Genomic DNA, 17,652 nt, shown 5'->3' with positions numbered 1-17,652 from the left:
AGACACGGAAGACCCACACTTCTGCCTCCATGCCATTTTACCTGCCTCCACCTGCCCTGTGCTGCCACCAACTTTGCCATCTGCTGCTGACTGTAGGGTGTGTGTGCCTGCTACCCACCTGCACTGAATTTGGAGTGCCTGCTGTCCAGCCATTGCATGTGCTCCTGTTTCCGGCCCTGTGACCAACTCAGCTCCTTCGTTGGAATCCAACCATGCACGTCTCCACAGCACAGGTCCAGGACCACCTTGCCCACCCACGCCTGCCTCAGGAGTTGCCATGTCTGCACCATCATCCTCAGATCAGAGCGACAACCCCATGGCAGCGAAGCAGGGAGGTGTCAACTTCACCACCAGGGAAGTTGACATCCTGGTGGTGAAGGTCCTGGAGTATTATGATGCCCTCTTCAACATTTTAATGCAATGAAGCAAGGAAGGACTTCAGCAGATCTGGATCTTCAGCGGATCTCAGATGCCATCAATCTGGAGGGGTGGCATTCCGCTCCTTCACGATGGCACTGGGGGGATCTTAAATCCAGGATCCACGGCAAGGCTATGTGATTCATCCAGGCTGGTGCTACCGCTGAGGGGCACCATGTGCGAAGGTGCCGGATATCGGGGAACAAAACCGAGGTCCTGGAGAGGTTTTACCTAGCGCTACACACCCAGGTCGGAGAATTCCGCCAATGTCTAGAGTCGACTGGTGAGTAGCCATGTGGTGCACTGCTCTATGCTGCATGTGTGTTGTGCATGTATCAGTATGTGGCAGTGACCCCCTTAGCCTTGCAGCAAGTGTGCTTCTGAGACGGATGTCTGCATGCATGCCCCAGACATTGCTCTCCATGTGTGCATTGAGACATCTTTTCATTTCAAATGTGCTCTTGCTTGCATTGTGTGTTGCAGTGCTGTCTTGCAGACTGTGCACGTGCAATGTTACTTGTGTCTGCAACGTTCCAGACGTATAGCATCCCATGTTAGACTTTTTAGAGTATGGGTTTATGAATATCATTTTTGTGAAGACCTTTCAGTTTCTTGTCTATTGCAATGTTCAAACTGCTAGATTCGGAACTAACAACTTTTTTTGCTGCCACTATCAGGATTTAATCCATCTTCGAATTCATTTCGAAACCATCCTGACTATATTCGGTTGACTAGGATTTTTTCCACCTGAGGGATTCCCTTCTCTCGAGTGGATTTTATCCTTCGACATTGACTTGGACTTATTTTGGACGATGGTGATTATTACCCAGCTTGTAATTGGGCAGCAAGTTCCCAGCAGCTCTATTGTGATATTAGCATTTTTCTTCACATTTTGCACTTTATTTATGTTGTATAACTGTATGTCCTATATTTATACTTACTCTTATATGAGCTCTGATCTATTTAATAATCATTTTAATGTTTCTAATTAAATAAAGAAAAATAAATACATTTTTCAAAAAAAACTTGTCTATGTATTACGTGTAGTGATCTGAGGGGTTGATTGAGGGACCGCCCTGAATACTGGTGGGATTGTGTTGTTTATAGTGGACTTGTTTATATCCGCTGGCTTGATTTCTGTGCCTTGCAACGTTCCAGGATGGCAAGTGTGCCAGATGAGGTAGTATTGCCCACGTCATGTGCATGCATGATGTTCATGTGTATGTGTCCAAAATGGAAATGGGAAATGTGTGACTGTGCATCACTCATGCCTGGATGCAACACGTGCATTTGGATGTCTGGCTTACTCACATTGAGGCATTGCGAGTCTGATGTGATTTGTCATGGCACTGCTTGTGCTCTCTGAGTTGATGTGTGTGCATGACATGTGAATGTGTGTGTTGCTATGGCATGCTCACATGTCCCTGTGCAATGGATGCATGTGTGTATAACACACACAATAGATTGGCAGTGACAGTGGCAAGTAGTTTGATGTGGCTGTGTGGAATGATGGACGGGCAGGTATCTGCATGGCTGTGGATTGCATGTCCATGTGTGTGGGTGTGGAGGTTCATGGTTGTTCCCTTGACAAATCATGTTCCCGTGAATATTGCTGATGTCACAATGTCCGTGGTGCAGTACACTGATGTTGCTGCTCTGTGTCTCCTTTTTCACAGTTGCATCTGATGAAGAGGGCGGAAGCAGTGCAGTGGAGCAGGGATGCATCCTCCTGTGATAGCTCATCTTCAGGGAGCAATGTGGCTGGGGCAGTACTGTTAAAATCAGGCATTGCTGCTCGGGGTAAGTCCAAGAAGTTGAGGACTCCTGAGTAGCGGTGGGGCCAGGTGATGCCACACAGGGGCCATCCATGGCAGAATAAGCCCTGGAATCATCCAAGTTGACGGAGGGGTGTGGGGAGGAGGTGGCCAATGCAGCCCAGTCATGGGGTCAGGTGGGGGTGTTGAGGTGGGCGTGCATACTGCAGTCATGTCCCAGGGGCATGAAGCTGTGCAGGTCACCGTGGAGGTTCCTTGAAAATTCCTGTCCCTGGCCCATCAAATGCCTCAGTGTGTGCCTGCCAGGATGCCTCCACCCAGACCAATCCCCAGTTGTCGGCTGGTGGGGCCACTCAGACTGACACACCCTTACCATGTGATGTGTACATCCGTGATTATGAGCTGCCCATGCTGGCCGGGTTGCAGATGCATACAGGTGTCATTCGTGATGATGTGCAGGCTAATCAGAGTGCGTACCAGTGGAGCAGGCACCTTATGTTTATGTTTATGTTTATTTACTCCAAAGCGCTTTACAGTTTAACAACAGGTACAAAAGTGAGAGAAGCATAATTCCAAACATGAAACAAGTCAATTAGAACAATATAAAGAACAATTTACTAAAGGAGGGGAGAGTGGGCGAGGGGAGAGGGGTTAGGTGAAAGGGGTAATTGCGATGCTGGAAATGCATCAGAGGGACAGGGTCTCCGTATCCTTGTCCTTTACTGCTTTTTATCGTGTGTTCTGTCGTTTTTTCCGCACAGGAGTTCATGTGGGACTCATGGCGGTGCAGCTCTCTCTCCTTTGGTTTGGTGAACGGACCCATGGGATACCCTTATGGCACCCATGGGTAGGGGTACAACCCTGTGCCCCTAGTGTATGTTTTTGGGCACCTGTGTGTGACCCACAGAGCAGGGTACGGGCTGGTGGCAGCTCCGTGCTGAAATGACTGGTGCCATGAGCGTCCTCCATTTTGGGATGCCCAGGCCCTGTCATTGGAATCGGTAGATTCCTGATGGAGACAAAATGGCCCCCATGGCCTCTTGCCTTCCATCACCTGTTACCCTGATCATCCCGAAGTCCCGGGAAACCCTGCCTCTGTCCCTTCCCCCTGACTGGCTGTTGGGTGGAAGTTCTGTATATGGTAGTGTGGGGAAGTGCCGGCCAGACTGGCTGGAGCCTTCTCAACAACCGTATGTTGTGGGTACGCCTGTGGGTGGGACCTGGGTGAATGCAGTGTGTGACGAATATACATTATATGTTGTGTCTGTCTAGTATCTGGTGGTTGACACAATGGTTGAGACAGCCTTGCCCGAAACGGGTATGAATGCAGCTTGGAGTGTTGAATGGCTCCGTACTTGTCCCAATACACATAACTTGTTGTGAGTGTCTGGAGAGAAGTGAATGGCCTGAATACCTAGTGTGCCTGATTGGCTGCCTGCCTGCATGAATGCCGTAGTCTTGATTGGATGCTTGAGTATGACCTAGAGGAATGAATGGGAGATCAACAGTATATCTGGGGACCTCTCGCTGCTAGGAATCATGTTCAGAAGCTGAAGTCCACTACTGGAGTAACTGGAGTGAAGCTTAACCTTGAGCCCTGCTGGACGAGAAGAATTGCTGTTGCTCTCCTTCGCAATCTGAAAGCTGCTGTGTTTCAAGAACTGACACAGAGAGGACCTGGTAAAACACCCTCTTCCCAAGCTACGAGGTACCATCGTGCACAGCTGATCTTTGCCTAAGCTCCCTGGTAGACAGACCTTCGACATGCTGCCGATCAGATACGGGGACTGCTGCGGAACTCCAAGGAGAAGCGCCCAGACTGTTGTCTGCCACTGTCAACGACCGTCGTCGCCGACTGGAGGCACCATGCTCCCGTTGCCTAAGAACTTCATTGATCCAAGCATGCTCTTGTCTGCATCGTCGCTGCCGAATCCTGCTAGAGAAGACCTGATGTCGACGCGCTGAGAAGCATCCACCGGTGGGTTTCCCGCCACCCAAAGACCACAGAGAGGCCGACGACTCAATGCCCTTGCTGGGCCACAGTTCTTCAACTCTTTGCGGTCCAGAACTATCGACACCGAGGTGCTCCGCACGCCTCCTCCTTGCAGGACGTTTACCTTTCCACCTCAACGAGCACCGCTAGGAACGACGCGGCTACTTCACTGTCGTAGCTCAACCTATTCTCCATCGGACGTTCGACGACCCTTGACTCCTGCCTGAAAGAGAGGACACTCAAGAAGGGTTGTCGATTTCCCCGACGCGAAACGCTACAACACCAAGGTACATTGGGGTTGCAGAACTATTGGGAAGTCTAAGGGTGAACAATATATGGACTGGGCTTGTATCTTTCTTCTACAGGTTTCCCAAATGGGGGGATCTCCAGACAAAGCTGTGTTTAACGGTAGTTACCAGAATTCTGCCTATTGCTCAACCATCTTATTTTCCTTCCTCTCTCTACTGCTGGTTTCCTCTTTATTTTGATCTGTGTGTCATTCTGACCGTATGCACTTGAATAAGATCTAATAACGTTAGCGGTACCACTGTAGAATTGTACATATTTACCATTGTTGATTTTCGGAGTACAAAGTGAGTTATCATGATTGTGTATATGACCTTAAATATTAATTAAATAAAGACTGTATTTTAACCGATACAGTGTGTGTACATTCCTTCGTGGGTGCTCGGGGACTACACTGTACTTAAGAATCAACTCGCATCACCTCCTGAGAAGCTATGCCTTGATTGCTCGACTACGTCTACCAATACTAGAGAATCTTGGCAGGGGTCTCTGTGCCTCCCCTCTACCTTATAGAGGGCTGAAGTGCAGGCCCCCCCCTCCGGTCTTTACAGTTACAATGTCTGTTTTGAGGTCAGGGGTGGGGGGAAGATATGACCGGTTTGAAGTCATGAGGGAAGAGGGAAGGAGGGAGGGGAAGGGGGGCAATGAGGTATGAGAGGTAGGGAAGGGGAGTCAGAGGGGAGTAAAGAAGGATGGATTTCAGGGAGGAGCGGAAAGATGGGTAGGTAGGGGTGAAGCGGATGGAGAGCAGTAGGGAGTTGCAGTGTAGGGGGACAAGAGTTGGAAGGAGCGGAAGCATGAGGAGGCACGTGGGGCAGGGGGAACAGTGAGAAGGTAGAGGTCTGCAGAGCGGAGAGAGCGGGAGGGGGAGTAGAATGAGAGGAGGGAAGAAAGGTGGGGGGCAGGTCATGGAGAGATTTATAGACAAGACAGAGGAATTGAAATTTCAGTTGTGAGAAGAAAGAAAGCCAGCCAAGTTGAGAGAGAGAGAGAGAGAGAGAGAGAGAGAAAGAGAGAGAGAGAGAGAGAGAGAGAGAGAGAGAGAGAGGAAGAAATAGAGTCTCGGGGGCCAAGAAGACATGCAGGCAGGTGGCACTGAGGAGGAGGTGATTGTTGGCAGGGCAGACCACCCAAAGGAGGCATGTAGGAAGTGTGAATCAGGGTGCACACGTGGATGTGCTGCATATATTGTCTTCTATGCTCAAGAGTTATGAAGGGCAGATCATGGCAGAGAGGCAGCGGGCACAGGAAGCAGGAGTAGTGATGGCCAGGGCTGGGATTGCGCTGTGTCATGCAAGAAGGCGGGCTTCCATCCTGGAGGTCACTTGCAGGGAAGCGCAAGTGATAGAGACATGGATGTTTGGCAAGCTGCAAGCCCTCCAGGCAAGAACGCAGGCCTGTTTGAGGGGGATGGACGTGGCATGGGACCCAGCCCTGGGGGAAAGGCTGATTGAGATTGTTGAGGAGAACTGGCTCGCTGCCTTTGTAATTAATTATTTAGATGTAGGTTTCCTTTTTCATTTATTATTTTCCCCAGACTTGGCAGACATTCCTTCCCAGTTTTCATGTATACAGTTAGTTGGGTGTGGTGTTTCTATTTATTTTCTTATTTTCCCCTGGACTGCTTTGGCCTTCATTTACTGTTTTATTGTAAATATTTATTTTATGTTGTTACATTCCATGTTTCATGCAGTTCACTTTTCAGCCAGTCCATCCCTCCATTGCAAGGCATTTTTCTTGTGGCATGCATGTGTGTGTGTTGTTGTTGCTGTGATGATTGCAGCAGGAATGATGCACATGTGCCTGACATGTGGGGGTGGGTCCATCAGACGGCTGGGTCTGCACTGTATGTTTTCATTTGCTTTTATCTGTGCAGCATCACTGTGTGTTTGCCATCAGCATGGTTGGGCTGGAGGGAGGTGGGCTCACTGTGGAGGTGTTCCATGGTCCTATTAATGGCACTTTTATTTGTCATTGCTGTGTTAAACCCATGTCATGCTACACGCCCACCAGCATGTGCAGCCACACACTGCCTTCTTTCATGAGTTGCTCCATCTCGGACAGTGGAATGCTCAAGTGAGCCATGTTTACTCTTTCTGAGTGGCAGCATGATTCTCCAGTGTCTGTGACTCATGCACTCTCTGTCTGCCCTGTCTCACCCATGCATGGCCCTGTCATGTTATTGCTCTCTGTCGAATAATTTGACACCCCTTCCACCTAGGTCACTGATGCTAAGGTGGTGACACACCTGGCCATTGTTTGTGTATATTTCAGATTTATTAGTAGGTTTACTTCTGTCGTGGGCACACATTCAGTTAGAGTGCTTTGATGCCTCAGCAATGTGCCCTGGCCAACATGCACATGCCACTTGCCATTACATCCACTTGTCACATGTGTATGGGGTGGACTGGTTAAGGTCTTGAGGGGTGTGTCAGTAGATGCTTCAGTCCTGGATGAATCTCTGGTGCTTCCGTTTTTGCGGTGGACATATTTGTGTTTCTTAGGGAGAATTCTCAAGAATGTGCTAATTTCCCTTACCTTTCAAGACCTGCTGGGTTTCTAGGATTTTTATTTTTACCTGGAAAGAGTGTGAGCCTTTTTTCTCACTCTTTCATGTATTTTGATGTGTGTTTTACTTTTGTAACAACTCCATAGGCAGCATCTTTTTCTTGTGTGTCACACAGCACATTCAGTGCAGTGGCACAGGGGTGTCTTTCAGACTGCCAAGGTTTAAAACCTTCTCTGGGACTGACTACTCTCTGCCAGAGGATGTAAAGTTAAATTGACTTTTCTAGTCTTTTTAAATGTACAGACCCAGCACACACTATCTTCCTATAGAGTGCTGGAGGGGCTGCCTAGCATCCCCTGAGTCTAAACATTCATGTAACAGTAAAAGGTTACCCTTTTCTACTTGAAATGGCAGGTGGCAGTGGTTTTCAACAAACTACCATGATCTTTCCTGACCGCGAACAGCGGTAGCTAAAAATCGGGTCAGCCATGTTTTTCAATATGGAGCCCAAGAACTATCTTTAGAAACAGACTCCGGTCATTTTTTTCGCCGTTTCTTTCAGAAAAGGTCCTTCTTGTGTTTAACTCTGCGCGCCAAACCAGGTTTCGTCCCTTTGTTTGTTGGCCTTTGGCGGCCTTCAGTGCTGAAGCGCTCCTCTGCCGCCTTATTGTCTGGGGTGGACAGAATGTGAGGGAGGTGCCCAAAACTCACTGTGCTTAGTCTCCGAGGAGACCCGAATGCAATCTGGCATGATTGGCCAGCTGGCTGTCCGGCAAGGACAGCCAGCCTGTTGTGTGAGTGACAGCCAGGCTGGAATGAATGGGGGAAAACTGTTTAAAAGCAGGCCTCTGGGACTTGGAAAGCAGAGCTGACCACTGGAACAAAAGAACCAAAGACGAGCTGAAGGAAGACGACTGCTGCAACTCCTGGTCCACCGGTGAAGCCCTGCTGCAGGTCTGAATTTCCTGAAACTGCATCGACAGAGAAGCCCATCAAGGTTAACTTCTTCCAATGAGATTTGTGGGAACAACCAACTCGTAAGTCACCTGGACACCGTCCCTATACTGGTTGAATTTTCTTCAAAGTGCTGTTGAAAACCGGATAGCCAGTGGGAAGGATACCGGTTTGTGGTCTTTAAGGCACTCACTCCTTAAAACAATGTTTTGCCAAGCTTGTGGCCTCTTCCCTGGGCAGTGCAGGAACCTCCTGACGTCCTCCTTCTTGTCCCCACAAATGAAGCTCAGGAACAGCGAGATCTGCAGGAATTGCCAGGAACAACTGCCTCAGCTATAGCTATTCTTCATTTTTAAGGTACTGTGCAAGTGCGGTTCAGAACTCTGTTTGGCCACGGTGAAAGTTTGTGAAACTTTCCTGACTTTGAAGGCTTGTCCTTACCTAAACCAACATCTAACTATTCGTCTGACCAACTACTTCTAAAAACCGTGGCAAAGACTTAACCATTTACTACCAGAACTGTGCTATCCTATCCAAGACTCTGAACCATTGACTTTGGCCCAGGCCTATTGAATTGAATTGCTGCTTGTAGTGAACTGAAACCCTTTTCCCTACCTCTGAAAGTATTTGTGCTGTTGATTCTTATAACTGTCTTTTTACCCCTTTCTAAAGTAACTGAAGTGCCATTTTGCTCCCACTTCAATGGGAGCTGAACTTGTTCAGAAACTGATTGGTTGTGTATTGTAGTATATTAGATTGTGATGTTGAGCTGCTCTTACTAGTGGAATGTTTCCCAACTGACTGTGTAAATAAATGTATATTCTTTTACCAAAGAATCTAGTCCTTTGTGTAACCTCTTTTAACTCCTCACTTTACTCTTGAGATAAGTCTGGCTGCTCAGCCACTGCTACCACATTACTATGTAGTACAGGCTTGTACCAAAGGTGAAATTGTACTGAGACTTGTAGTCTGAATTGTGTGTAGTCTTCCCAAAAGGTACTGCATGTGATTCGCCTAACAGTGTTCCACTCATGGAGCTGGCAGATCACAGAGGTTCAAGTAAGCTGCAGACCTGCATTGCACTGGTATTGTGGGAGACTGTCAGAGCCGTCTGTGGGATGGTGTCCAGTCTGGAGGGGACTGCCATGGGGGTGTTCAGTCTAGAGGGGGCTGCCTGGGGGATGTGTCACATGTGAGGGGGGTTGGGGGTGCTGTCTAGTCTGAAGGGGGCTGCCTGGGTGGTGTTACAGGTGAGGGGGGCAGGGGGTTGAGTCCAGTCTTGAGGGGGCTGGGGGATAGTGTACTGTCTGGAGGGGGCTGCCTGGGGGTGTCACAGGTGAGGGGGGCTGGGGTGGTGTCCAGTCTGGAGGGTGATGGGGGTAGTGTCACAGGTGAGGGGGGCTGGGAGATGGTGTCCAGTCTGGTGGGGGGTGGGAGGTTGGTGTGCAGACTGGAGGGGGCTGCCCGGGGTTGTCACCTGTGCAGGGGTCTTGGGGGCGGTGTCCAGTCTCGAGGGGACTGGAGGTGGTGTCTAGTCTGGAGCAGGCTGCAGGGGAGGGGCAATCTGGTGGGGGCTTGATGGGTAGGGTGTCACAGGTGAGGGGGGCTGAGGAGTGATGTCCCGTCTGGAGGGTGCTGCCATGGGGGTGTTCAGTCTAGAGGAGGCTGCCTGGGGGATGTGTCACATGTGAGGGGGGGTTGGGGGAGCTGTCCAGTCTGAAGGGGGCTGCCTGTGTGTTGTTACAGGTGAGGGGGCAGGGGGTTCAGTCCAGTCTTGAAGGGGCTGTGGGATGGTGTACAGTCTGGAGGGAGCTGCCTGGGGGTTGTCACAGGTGAGGGGGGCTGGGGGTGGTGTCCAGTTTGGATGGGGGTCATGTCACAGGTGAGGGGGGCTGGGAGATGGTGTCAAGTCTGGTGGGGGTGGGGGATTGGTGTGCAGTCTGGAGGGGGCTGCCCGGGGGGTGTCACATGTGAGGGGTCTGGGGAGTGGTGTCCAGTCTGGAGGGAGCTGGGGGCTGCTGTCCAGTCTGGAGGGAGCTGCCCGGGGGGGTGTCACAGGTGCAGGGGTCTTGGGGGCAGTGTCCAGTCTGGAGGGGGCTGGGGTTGTGTCCAGTCGGGAGTGGGCTGCTGGGGGGGGGCAATCTGGAGGGGGCTTGCCGGGTAGGGTGTCACAGGTGAGGGGGCTGGGCGGTGGTGTCCAGTCTGGATAGGGCTGCCTGGGGATGTCACATGTGAGAGGGCCCGGGGGGTGTTGTCCAGTCTGGAGGGTGCTGGAGGTGGTGTCCAGTCAGGAGGGGGGGTACCTGGGGGGGTGTCATGGGTGAGGGGGGCTGGGGGTGGAGTCCAGTATGGAGGGGGGTTGGGGGCAATGTCCAGTCTGGAGGGGGCTGGGGTTGTGTCCAGTCCGGTGTGGGCTGCCGGGGGGGGCAATCTGGAGGGGGCTTGCCGGGTAGGGTGTCACAGGTGAGGGGGACTGTGTGGTGTTGTCCAGTCTGGAGGAGGCTGTGGAGTGGTATCATGTCTGGAGGGCGCTACCTGGGGGGGTGTCACAGGTGAAGGGGGCTGGAGGTGGTGTCCAGTCTGGAGGGTGCAGCCTGGGCTTGCGATGGAGGGCCCACGTTTGTGCTGGGGTGCAACCTGGACTTGCAATGGAGGGCAGATGTTTTCACTGGGGTGCAGCCTTGGCTTGCTAGCTGAGGTGCACAATTTTTGCTGGGGCACAGTCTTGCTTTGTGAAGGAGGGCCCACGTTTCTGCTAGGATGCTGCCTGGGCTTGTGAGGTGAGGCACGCGATTTTGCAGGGATGCAGCCTGAGCTTGCAAAGGATGTCTCGCGTTTTCGCTGAAGTGCAGCCTGGGCTTGCGAGGTGAGGTGTGCGATTTCGCTGGGGTGCAGTCGGGCTTTGCAAAGGAGGGCTTGTGTTTTTGCACGGTTGCCGCCTGGGCTTGTGAGGGAGGACCCGTGTTTTTGCTGGGGTGCAGCCTGGGCTTGCGAGGGGAGTCTCGTGGTTATGCTGGGGTGCAGTTTGGCTTTGCGAGGGAAGTCCAGCGTTTTTACGCTGGTGTGCAGCCTGGACTTACTAGGGGAGGCGTGAAATTTTGTTGTGGTGTATCCTGGGCTTGCGGGGGAGGGCGTGCCTTCTCACAGGGGTACTGGATGGTGTTTCAGGGGTGGATGTAGAGGCTTGCCCCTGGTTTGGCCTTTGGTTTGCTTTTTGGTGTGCGTGGGGGTGTGTTGTGTGCGTTCCTCACGCAGCTTGTTTTTACTTGCGCGACTGCTAGTAATGCGTTTTGGAATCCATGAATACGTGAGGGACGCAATTTTTTTTCTGTGGCACAGCTCGTGCAGGGTCCTTCTCGGTGCGCGCCCCTTGTGCCATTTCTGCACCCGATTCCATGAATCAAGCCCTATATTGCTACAAATATTTGAAGAATTCAATCAATATAAAAAGTGAGCATTGTTGTTACAGTATAGCAATTATAATGTTTGTCTAGCTTGCTATTGTGCAATATGACTCTCAATAAAGAAAATTCAAAGAAAATAAAGCAGTACAATAAATATATTATTTACCATTGTGCAACATTCGTATCCTGGAATGGGCGCTCAGCCAATCAAGTGCTGGAACAGCAGGTTAGAATACAAATTCTATGCAAGCTGTCCCAGCCATCTGAGGCTGTTCCCCAGGGGGCATTATTTTTTTGCTTTTGTTTGTTAATATGGGGAGGCAACAGGGAGCCTCTCCCTGTTTCTGCCCAACCCACCCCTGCCTAAAATCACCCGATCCACGTTCCTCCCCATCCCTCCATCCCAACTTACCTGTGGGACCTGAACTTTGTGCTCTGGTCCCAGAGCTCCTCCCGTCTGGCCGCTGCCATAGACTTTAACATATGAACTCTTGACCATAATGGACAATGAAAAAACACTGTATAACACAGAATAAAAATGGAAAACAAATTATTGTACAAAACAGCATGGAAACCAAGCAAGGTCTTTAGACACCATTCAATATATTTCTGCCAGGTTTTACTGGCTCATACAAAAAGGCTGATGCTGTAACAGAGCATTCAATAGGATACCCTCGTTCTGGATCACCAATCAGCTGACTACCTTTCTAACATGCCCCTTCATGGACTCCAGAAGAGATCGAAAGCTCTCGCTATCCACACCTAAAGTCCAGAGTATGCTGTGGCAACATATTCTCTTTTCCGCCCACAAAGGCATACTAATTGTCTATGTCCCAAGTAAGGATGCAAGTAAGGATGCACACATGCAGATCAACAAGGAGCTGATTTTCATCTTCTCCAGTTTTGTCTTTGCTGTCCCACTTGCATTCTTTTGTCCGTGTCTTTTTAATCGTGTTCCTGCTTTTGCAGATGGTGACCCTACTTTCGGATAATATCTATGGAACACCCTTATGAAACTCGTTGCAGTAAGTACAAAATTAGTATTAGTTGTTAAAGCAAACATATCATGCAAGACACAACAACCTATGTGTGCATGGAGCGTGCACTCACAAGTCCACTCCATGTACTGAGGGGCTGGTGTTTGCTTAAACATACTGTCAATCAAAGCAATGCAGTTTCCATGCTTTCGTTGACAATATATAATCTCAATGTAATTATGGCATCATGTTGGGATACTTGCTAAAACCTTACACAAAATGTGCAGAATTTGGAAGAGCTAAGGAATCGTGTAAAGATTGGTAAGCAAACAGTGAATAAGCCATGTGGAAAAACAGTGCATTTCTCCTGTTTCTAAATCATTTGTTTGTACCTTTTGATTCAATTCAATGTGATATATAGCTAGGATTCTAAGCAGCTCATTATCGTGGGATAATTGGTCAAATTAAAGGACTCTTTTCTTCAATTAACATCTACTGCCTTGATTTTATGTGAGAAAACAGGACTATGAAGATTTGATTTTACAATACTACCATATCCCATTCTCGAAACACACATATACGCACGGACTGTTGCAAAGATTTTGAGAGGCGTTGGTGAACATCTCAGGATAAATAATCATATTGATAGATTGCAGCTTGAATCTGTACACAATAGCATTAATTACTAAATAAGGGGGCTCTGTCCAGAGTGTTGGGGCAAATTATGCAATAATATCATCATATTTGGAGGAAGTGAGTGCGAAAGTGTGTGGTCAGCTGTGGTGGAGTTTGTTGCTGGTGGAGCATTATTGCTACTGGCACCCAGACAGATGCAGCTCTCTTTAAAAAAAACAACACTCTGCATGGGGCATGGCTGGAAGTGGGTGCACATGGGTGTGGTCAATGGATGATGATGGAGTTTGTTGCTAGAAGAGCACTCTTTCTGGTGACACTCAGCAGAAGGCAGTTCTCTTTCAAAATCAACACAATGCAGGGAGCGTCGAGCAGAAGTGCCTGCAAAAGTGTGAGGTCTGCCTTGGTCCACCAAAAGACATTGGGGGACCTGACCAGATTCAAGACGAACATGAGACCAGTTCAACGAAGGGAGCCAAGGTGAGCAGTCACTGGTGGCACCCAAATATAACCTAAGGAGCATTAAAAATAGGGTGGTGAGGAGCAGTCAGTCGGACCAAGACGCACGTATGCGTCCACATTGATTTCATTTCAGGGCATACTCCAAGCCCAGCCGTCATCCATTGGACTGACCGCTCCTCACCCCCGTACCTCAATTGGGTCATCTATTTTCATACCACCTGCCGTGATAAAGACCCACGCGGTCGGAGCACGTGTTGGCTGACCACAATTAGGACTATGAGTCCACATGAAATAATTGATAAATGAATACAAATTGCACTTTAAACTGAGTTTTTAAAGAAAGTGTGTCAAATCCACTTTTTTGAAATATTGAACAAATCGCGAGGTATCCAGCATAAACCTGTAATCATACTTATGTCTCCCCTCCCCAACTATTGGCAAAGCCCAGAAAATCCAAATTCAATCTTCCTAAAAAACAAAAAAAACATTGAAGAATCGTCAAAATCACCACCAAAACAAAAAGAAGTCCTCAAGCAAGTTTCTAAAGGATCTGCCTCTGGAAGACGAAGTCATCGACCTAACCACACAATCTGACTTACTCAAGGGAATTGGCATTTCAATCTCGCCAACGTCAGTTCATGACGAATTGACATGCACTAACAGACAAAAATCAAAAAAGAAGCAAAAGTGAATAAAAATAAAGGCTACCTCTAAAAAAATATATCACACAATTCCTCTTTCCTGTAAGGCAGAGGACACCATCCAAGAGCCTTTCCCCATGGGCCGATGTTTTGGATCAGGATAATGTTCCCTTGACACCAGCATTTGTAAACAATGCAGAGTTTGACCAGGTTTGGGTCACAATCCAAGATAACTCATGTCATTTCACCAAGGTGGGCAATCTTGACAAAAAGGGGAAAGACTACCAGTTCAAACACCATTAAAAAACAAGAATCAGAATTAGTTTCCTTTAACTTGGATATAAAAGTGATCAGTTTAGAGAACATATGACAAATAAGCAACATGTTCCATCTAAATCATTTGTGACTGCATAAGCTGTCGAACCCCTTCGTCTTCCTGTCCCTCCACACTCTCCTCACCTGAGTCTTCAGAGTGACCTGAGTTCCGTAGATTCCGCCGGCTCAGGTAGTCCCGTTCTTTTTTAGGTAGCACTTGCCTGTCTTGGTGAGAAGCCACAGTGACTGCTGAATAGACAGCCGTCCTGGGGCCCCTTTTCCGGGAACAGGCCGGACAAAAGGGAAAAAACCCACACGTGGGAAAAACCCTTAGGATACTTCTGGCAATGAGGTAGGTGAAAATCCAATCTTGTAAACAGTAGGACTGGAAGCAGATACGAGATCCACAGGGTTGAACACAGGAAGTAAGTCCAATGCGATACAATTCGAGGTGAAGGATGCCAATGCAACAATCGGCCCAAGGGAAATGCAGGCGCGGTAAGAAAGAGAGAACCTACAGGAGAGAATACAACAGAAAGAAGAAAAGGGAAAACTGGAGAACCGCGAGTGAAAAGAGCGGCAAAGAGGAGAAAAAACGCCCGCCGCCAGAGCAGCGAGACTAGGAGGAGGAAGCGAAGAAGTGCCGAGGGATCGGCAAGGAAGAGACTGGAAGAGGAAAGGCCGCCGCTGACAAAACGAACCGGCCGACAGAGAAGGAGAAGAAACTCTTTCCCAAGGATAAGGGACGAGCAAGCAGAGATAACCCGCCGCACGCCGAGGCGAGCAGAGGGCACAGCTGGGGGAGCGCAAGAACCAGAGCCGCTGGAGCGAGGACCAGCAAAGGGTTGAAACGCAGCGACTGCCGGGCTTGAGGGGCAGATAAACTTCCGGCAGTGCTGCGATTGGCCAATGAATCGATACCAGACACAAAGAAGGGACTAAACCGCCCTACCTGCTGGTTTGCAGCCTCCATCGTGGAAGGAGCCGCCACCCACAGTAGCGATTGCGGATGACAGTATGACCCCCTCCCCACCTAACCGCACCAGGCTTCCCTGGATAGCGGTGGTGAAAAGTAGCCAACAACCTTGGTGCATGAGCCTGAGAAGCCGGTTCCCATGAGTCCTCCGACTCAGGGTATCCCTTCCAGGAAAGGAGGTACTCAAGACGTCCGCGATAATACCTGGAATCACGGACCTGAGATACCTCATACTCATCAGGCTTCGAGGAACGTGCCATGATAGATCTGGGAATGGTTCTATGGTGAAGGTCGGGACAGTAAGGTTTGAGAAGAGAGGAATGAAAAACCGGGTGAATGCGGCGAAGAGAGGAAGGAAGCCGAAGGCGATAGGTGACAGGATTGACTTTAGAGAGAATAGTGAAAGGTCCCAGAAAGCGAGGAGACAGTTTAGAAGTCCTTGTCCATCTGGGCAGAAACCGGGTGGACAACCACACCTGATCACCTGGCTTCCATGCTGGACATTCTTTCCGATGTTGATCGGCACAGGATTTTGTCCGTCTTCTGCTGACCTCTAGACTCCGCATAGCTGAAGTCTGGGCTTCCTTAATATTCCCTAATACCTCTTCCACCGTCGGGGAGTTGGTGTAACTGGGAACCTCCGGAAACACGGCACGAGGGTGAACCCCATAAGTGCAGAAGAAAGGAGAGAGTCCTGTGGCGGAATGCCTGGTATTGTTGTACGAGAACTCTGCCGTGGGAAGCAGCGAGACCCAGTTGTCTTGATATTGAGATATATAACACCTTAGGTATTGTTCCAGGGTCGCATTCAGGCGTTCCGTCTGACCATTGGTCTCCGGGTGAAACCCTGAAGACAGAGCTCTTTCAATGCCCAAACGGTTGCAGAAGGCAGTCCAAAACTTCGAGATATACTGACTTCCCCGATCCGATATTATCTTATCGGGGAGACCGTGTAACTTGAATATGTCTCGAGAGAAAACCTCTGCCATCTTAGCCGCAGTGGGCAGACCTGGAAGGGGAGAAAAATGTGGCAACTTAGAAAAAGCGTCTACCGTGACCATAATGCAGGTACAGGATTCCGAGACCGGCAGATCGACAATGAAATCGGTAGATATAAGACCCCATGGGCGAGTTGGAAGTTCGACCTGAGTGAGCAGACCCAAAGGTTTTCCCAGGCGATATTTGGCTCTGGCACAAATTGGACAAGCCTTGACATACTTGTATGTCTCCTTTCTAGCGTTTGGCCAAAGAAACGTTCTAGAGAGGAGCTCAAGGGTATTCTCGGCCCCTCTATGGCCGGCCGAGCGAGAGTCATGACTCCACTTCAGGATTCTAGAACGAAGAGGACCTTCGGGAATGTACAATTTCTGTTTGTAGAAAAGCCAGTCTCCTCTTTGTTGAAAAGGAGAGGTAATACGTAGAGGTAGTTGGGGCTTTTCCTGAATGAGGGCAGTCTTCACCTCTTTAAGGAAAGAACCAACAAAGGCCAGGATTTGGTTGCGTTTGAACATGGACTCCCTCTTGATTGCCAGGTGTTCCTTGGTGGAGTCTTTGCGTGATAAGGCATCCGCCAGACTATTCTGTGATCCCGGGATATACGAGACTTGGAATTCAAACTGTGCAAAATGATGGGCCCACCTGGCCTGCCTGGAATTTGAACACTCCAATTCTTGTAGTACCTTGAGGTTCTTATGGTCTGTCCTAATCAGAAATGGATGTCTGGCTCCTAGTAGGAGATGGCGCCACTCTTCACAGGCAAGTTTCATGGCCAGTAGTTCTTTCTCCAGTACCGAATAGTTGAGCTGGCTAGGAGAAAGAGTTTTTGACATGTATGCCACGGGGTGTTCCATCCTTGGATGGTCTGGAGAAATACCGCTCCTACAGCTACCGCAGATGCGTCGGTCTCCAAAATAAATGGCTGTGATTGATCAGGATGCTGAAGAATGGGGGTGGTACAGAACAATCTCTTGAGAAAATCGAAACTCTTCTCGGCCTCATCCGACCAAAAAAACTGAACAGCCTCCTTCTTGAGTAGGCGCGTAATCGGGTATACTAGCTCTGAAAAATTTTAGATGAATCTACGGTAGTAATTTGCTAATCCCAAGAATCTCTGGACTTCCCGGACTGAAATAGGAGCTGGCCAATCAAGAATAGCATCAACTTTGGTTTGGTCCATGGCCACCCCTTCTTCGGAAAGAATGAATCCGAGATAGTGAACCGAGGATACCGCAAATTTGCAATTCTCGCCCTTGACCAGCAACTGGTTTTCCTGAAGGCGAGACAGAACCTG

The sequence above is a fragment of the Ambystoma mexicanum genome, chromosome 3p, assembly GCF_040938575.1.
Source record: "Ambystoma mexicanum isolate Mex_15411 chromosome 3p, UKY_AmexF1_1, whole genome shotgun sequence".
Taxonomy (NCBI): domain Eukaryota; kingdom Metazoa; phylum Chordata; class Amphibia; order Caudata; family Ambystomatidae; genus Ambystoma; species Ambystoma mexicanum.
This window is presented reverse-complemented; position numbering follows the sequence as displayed.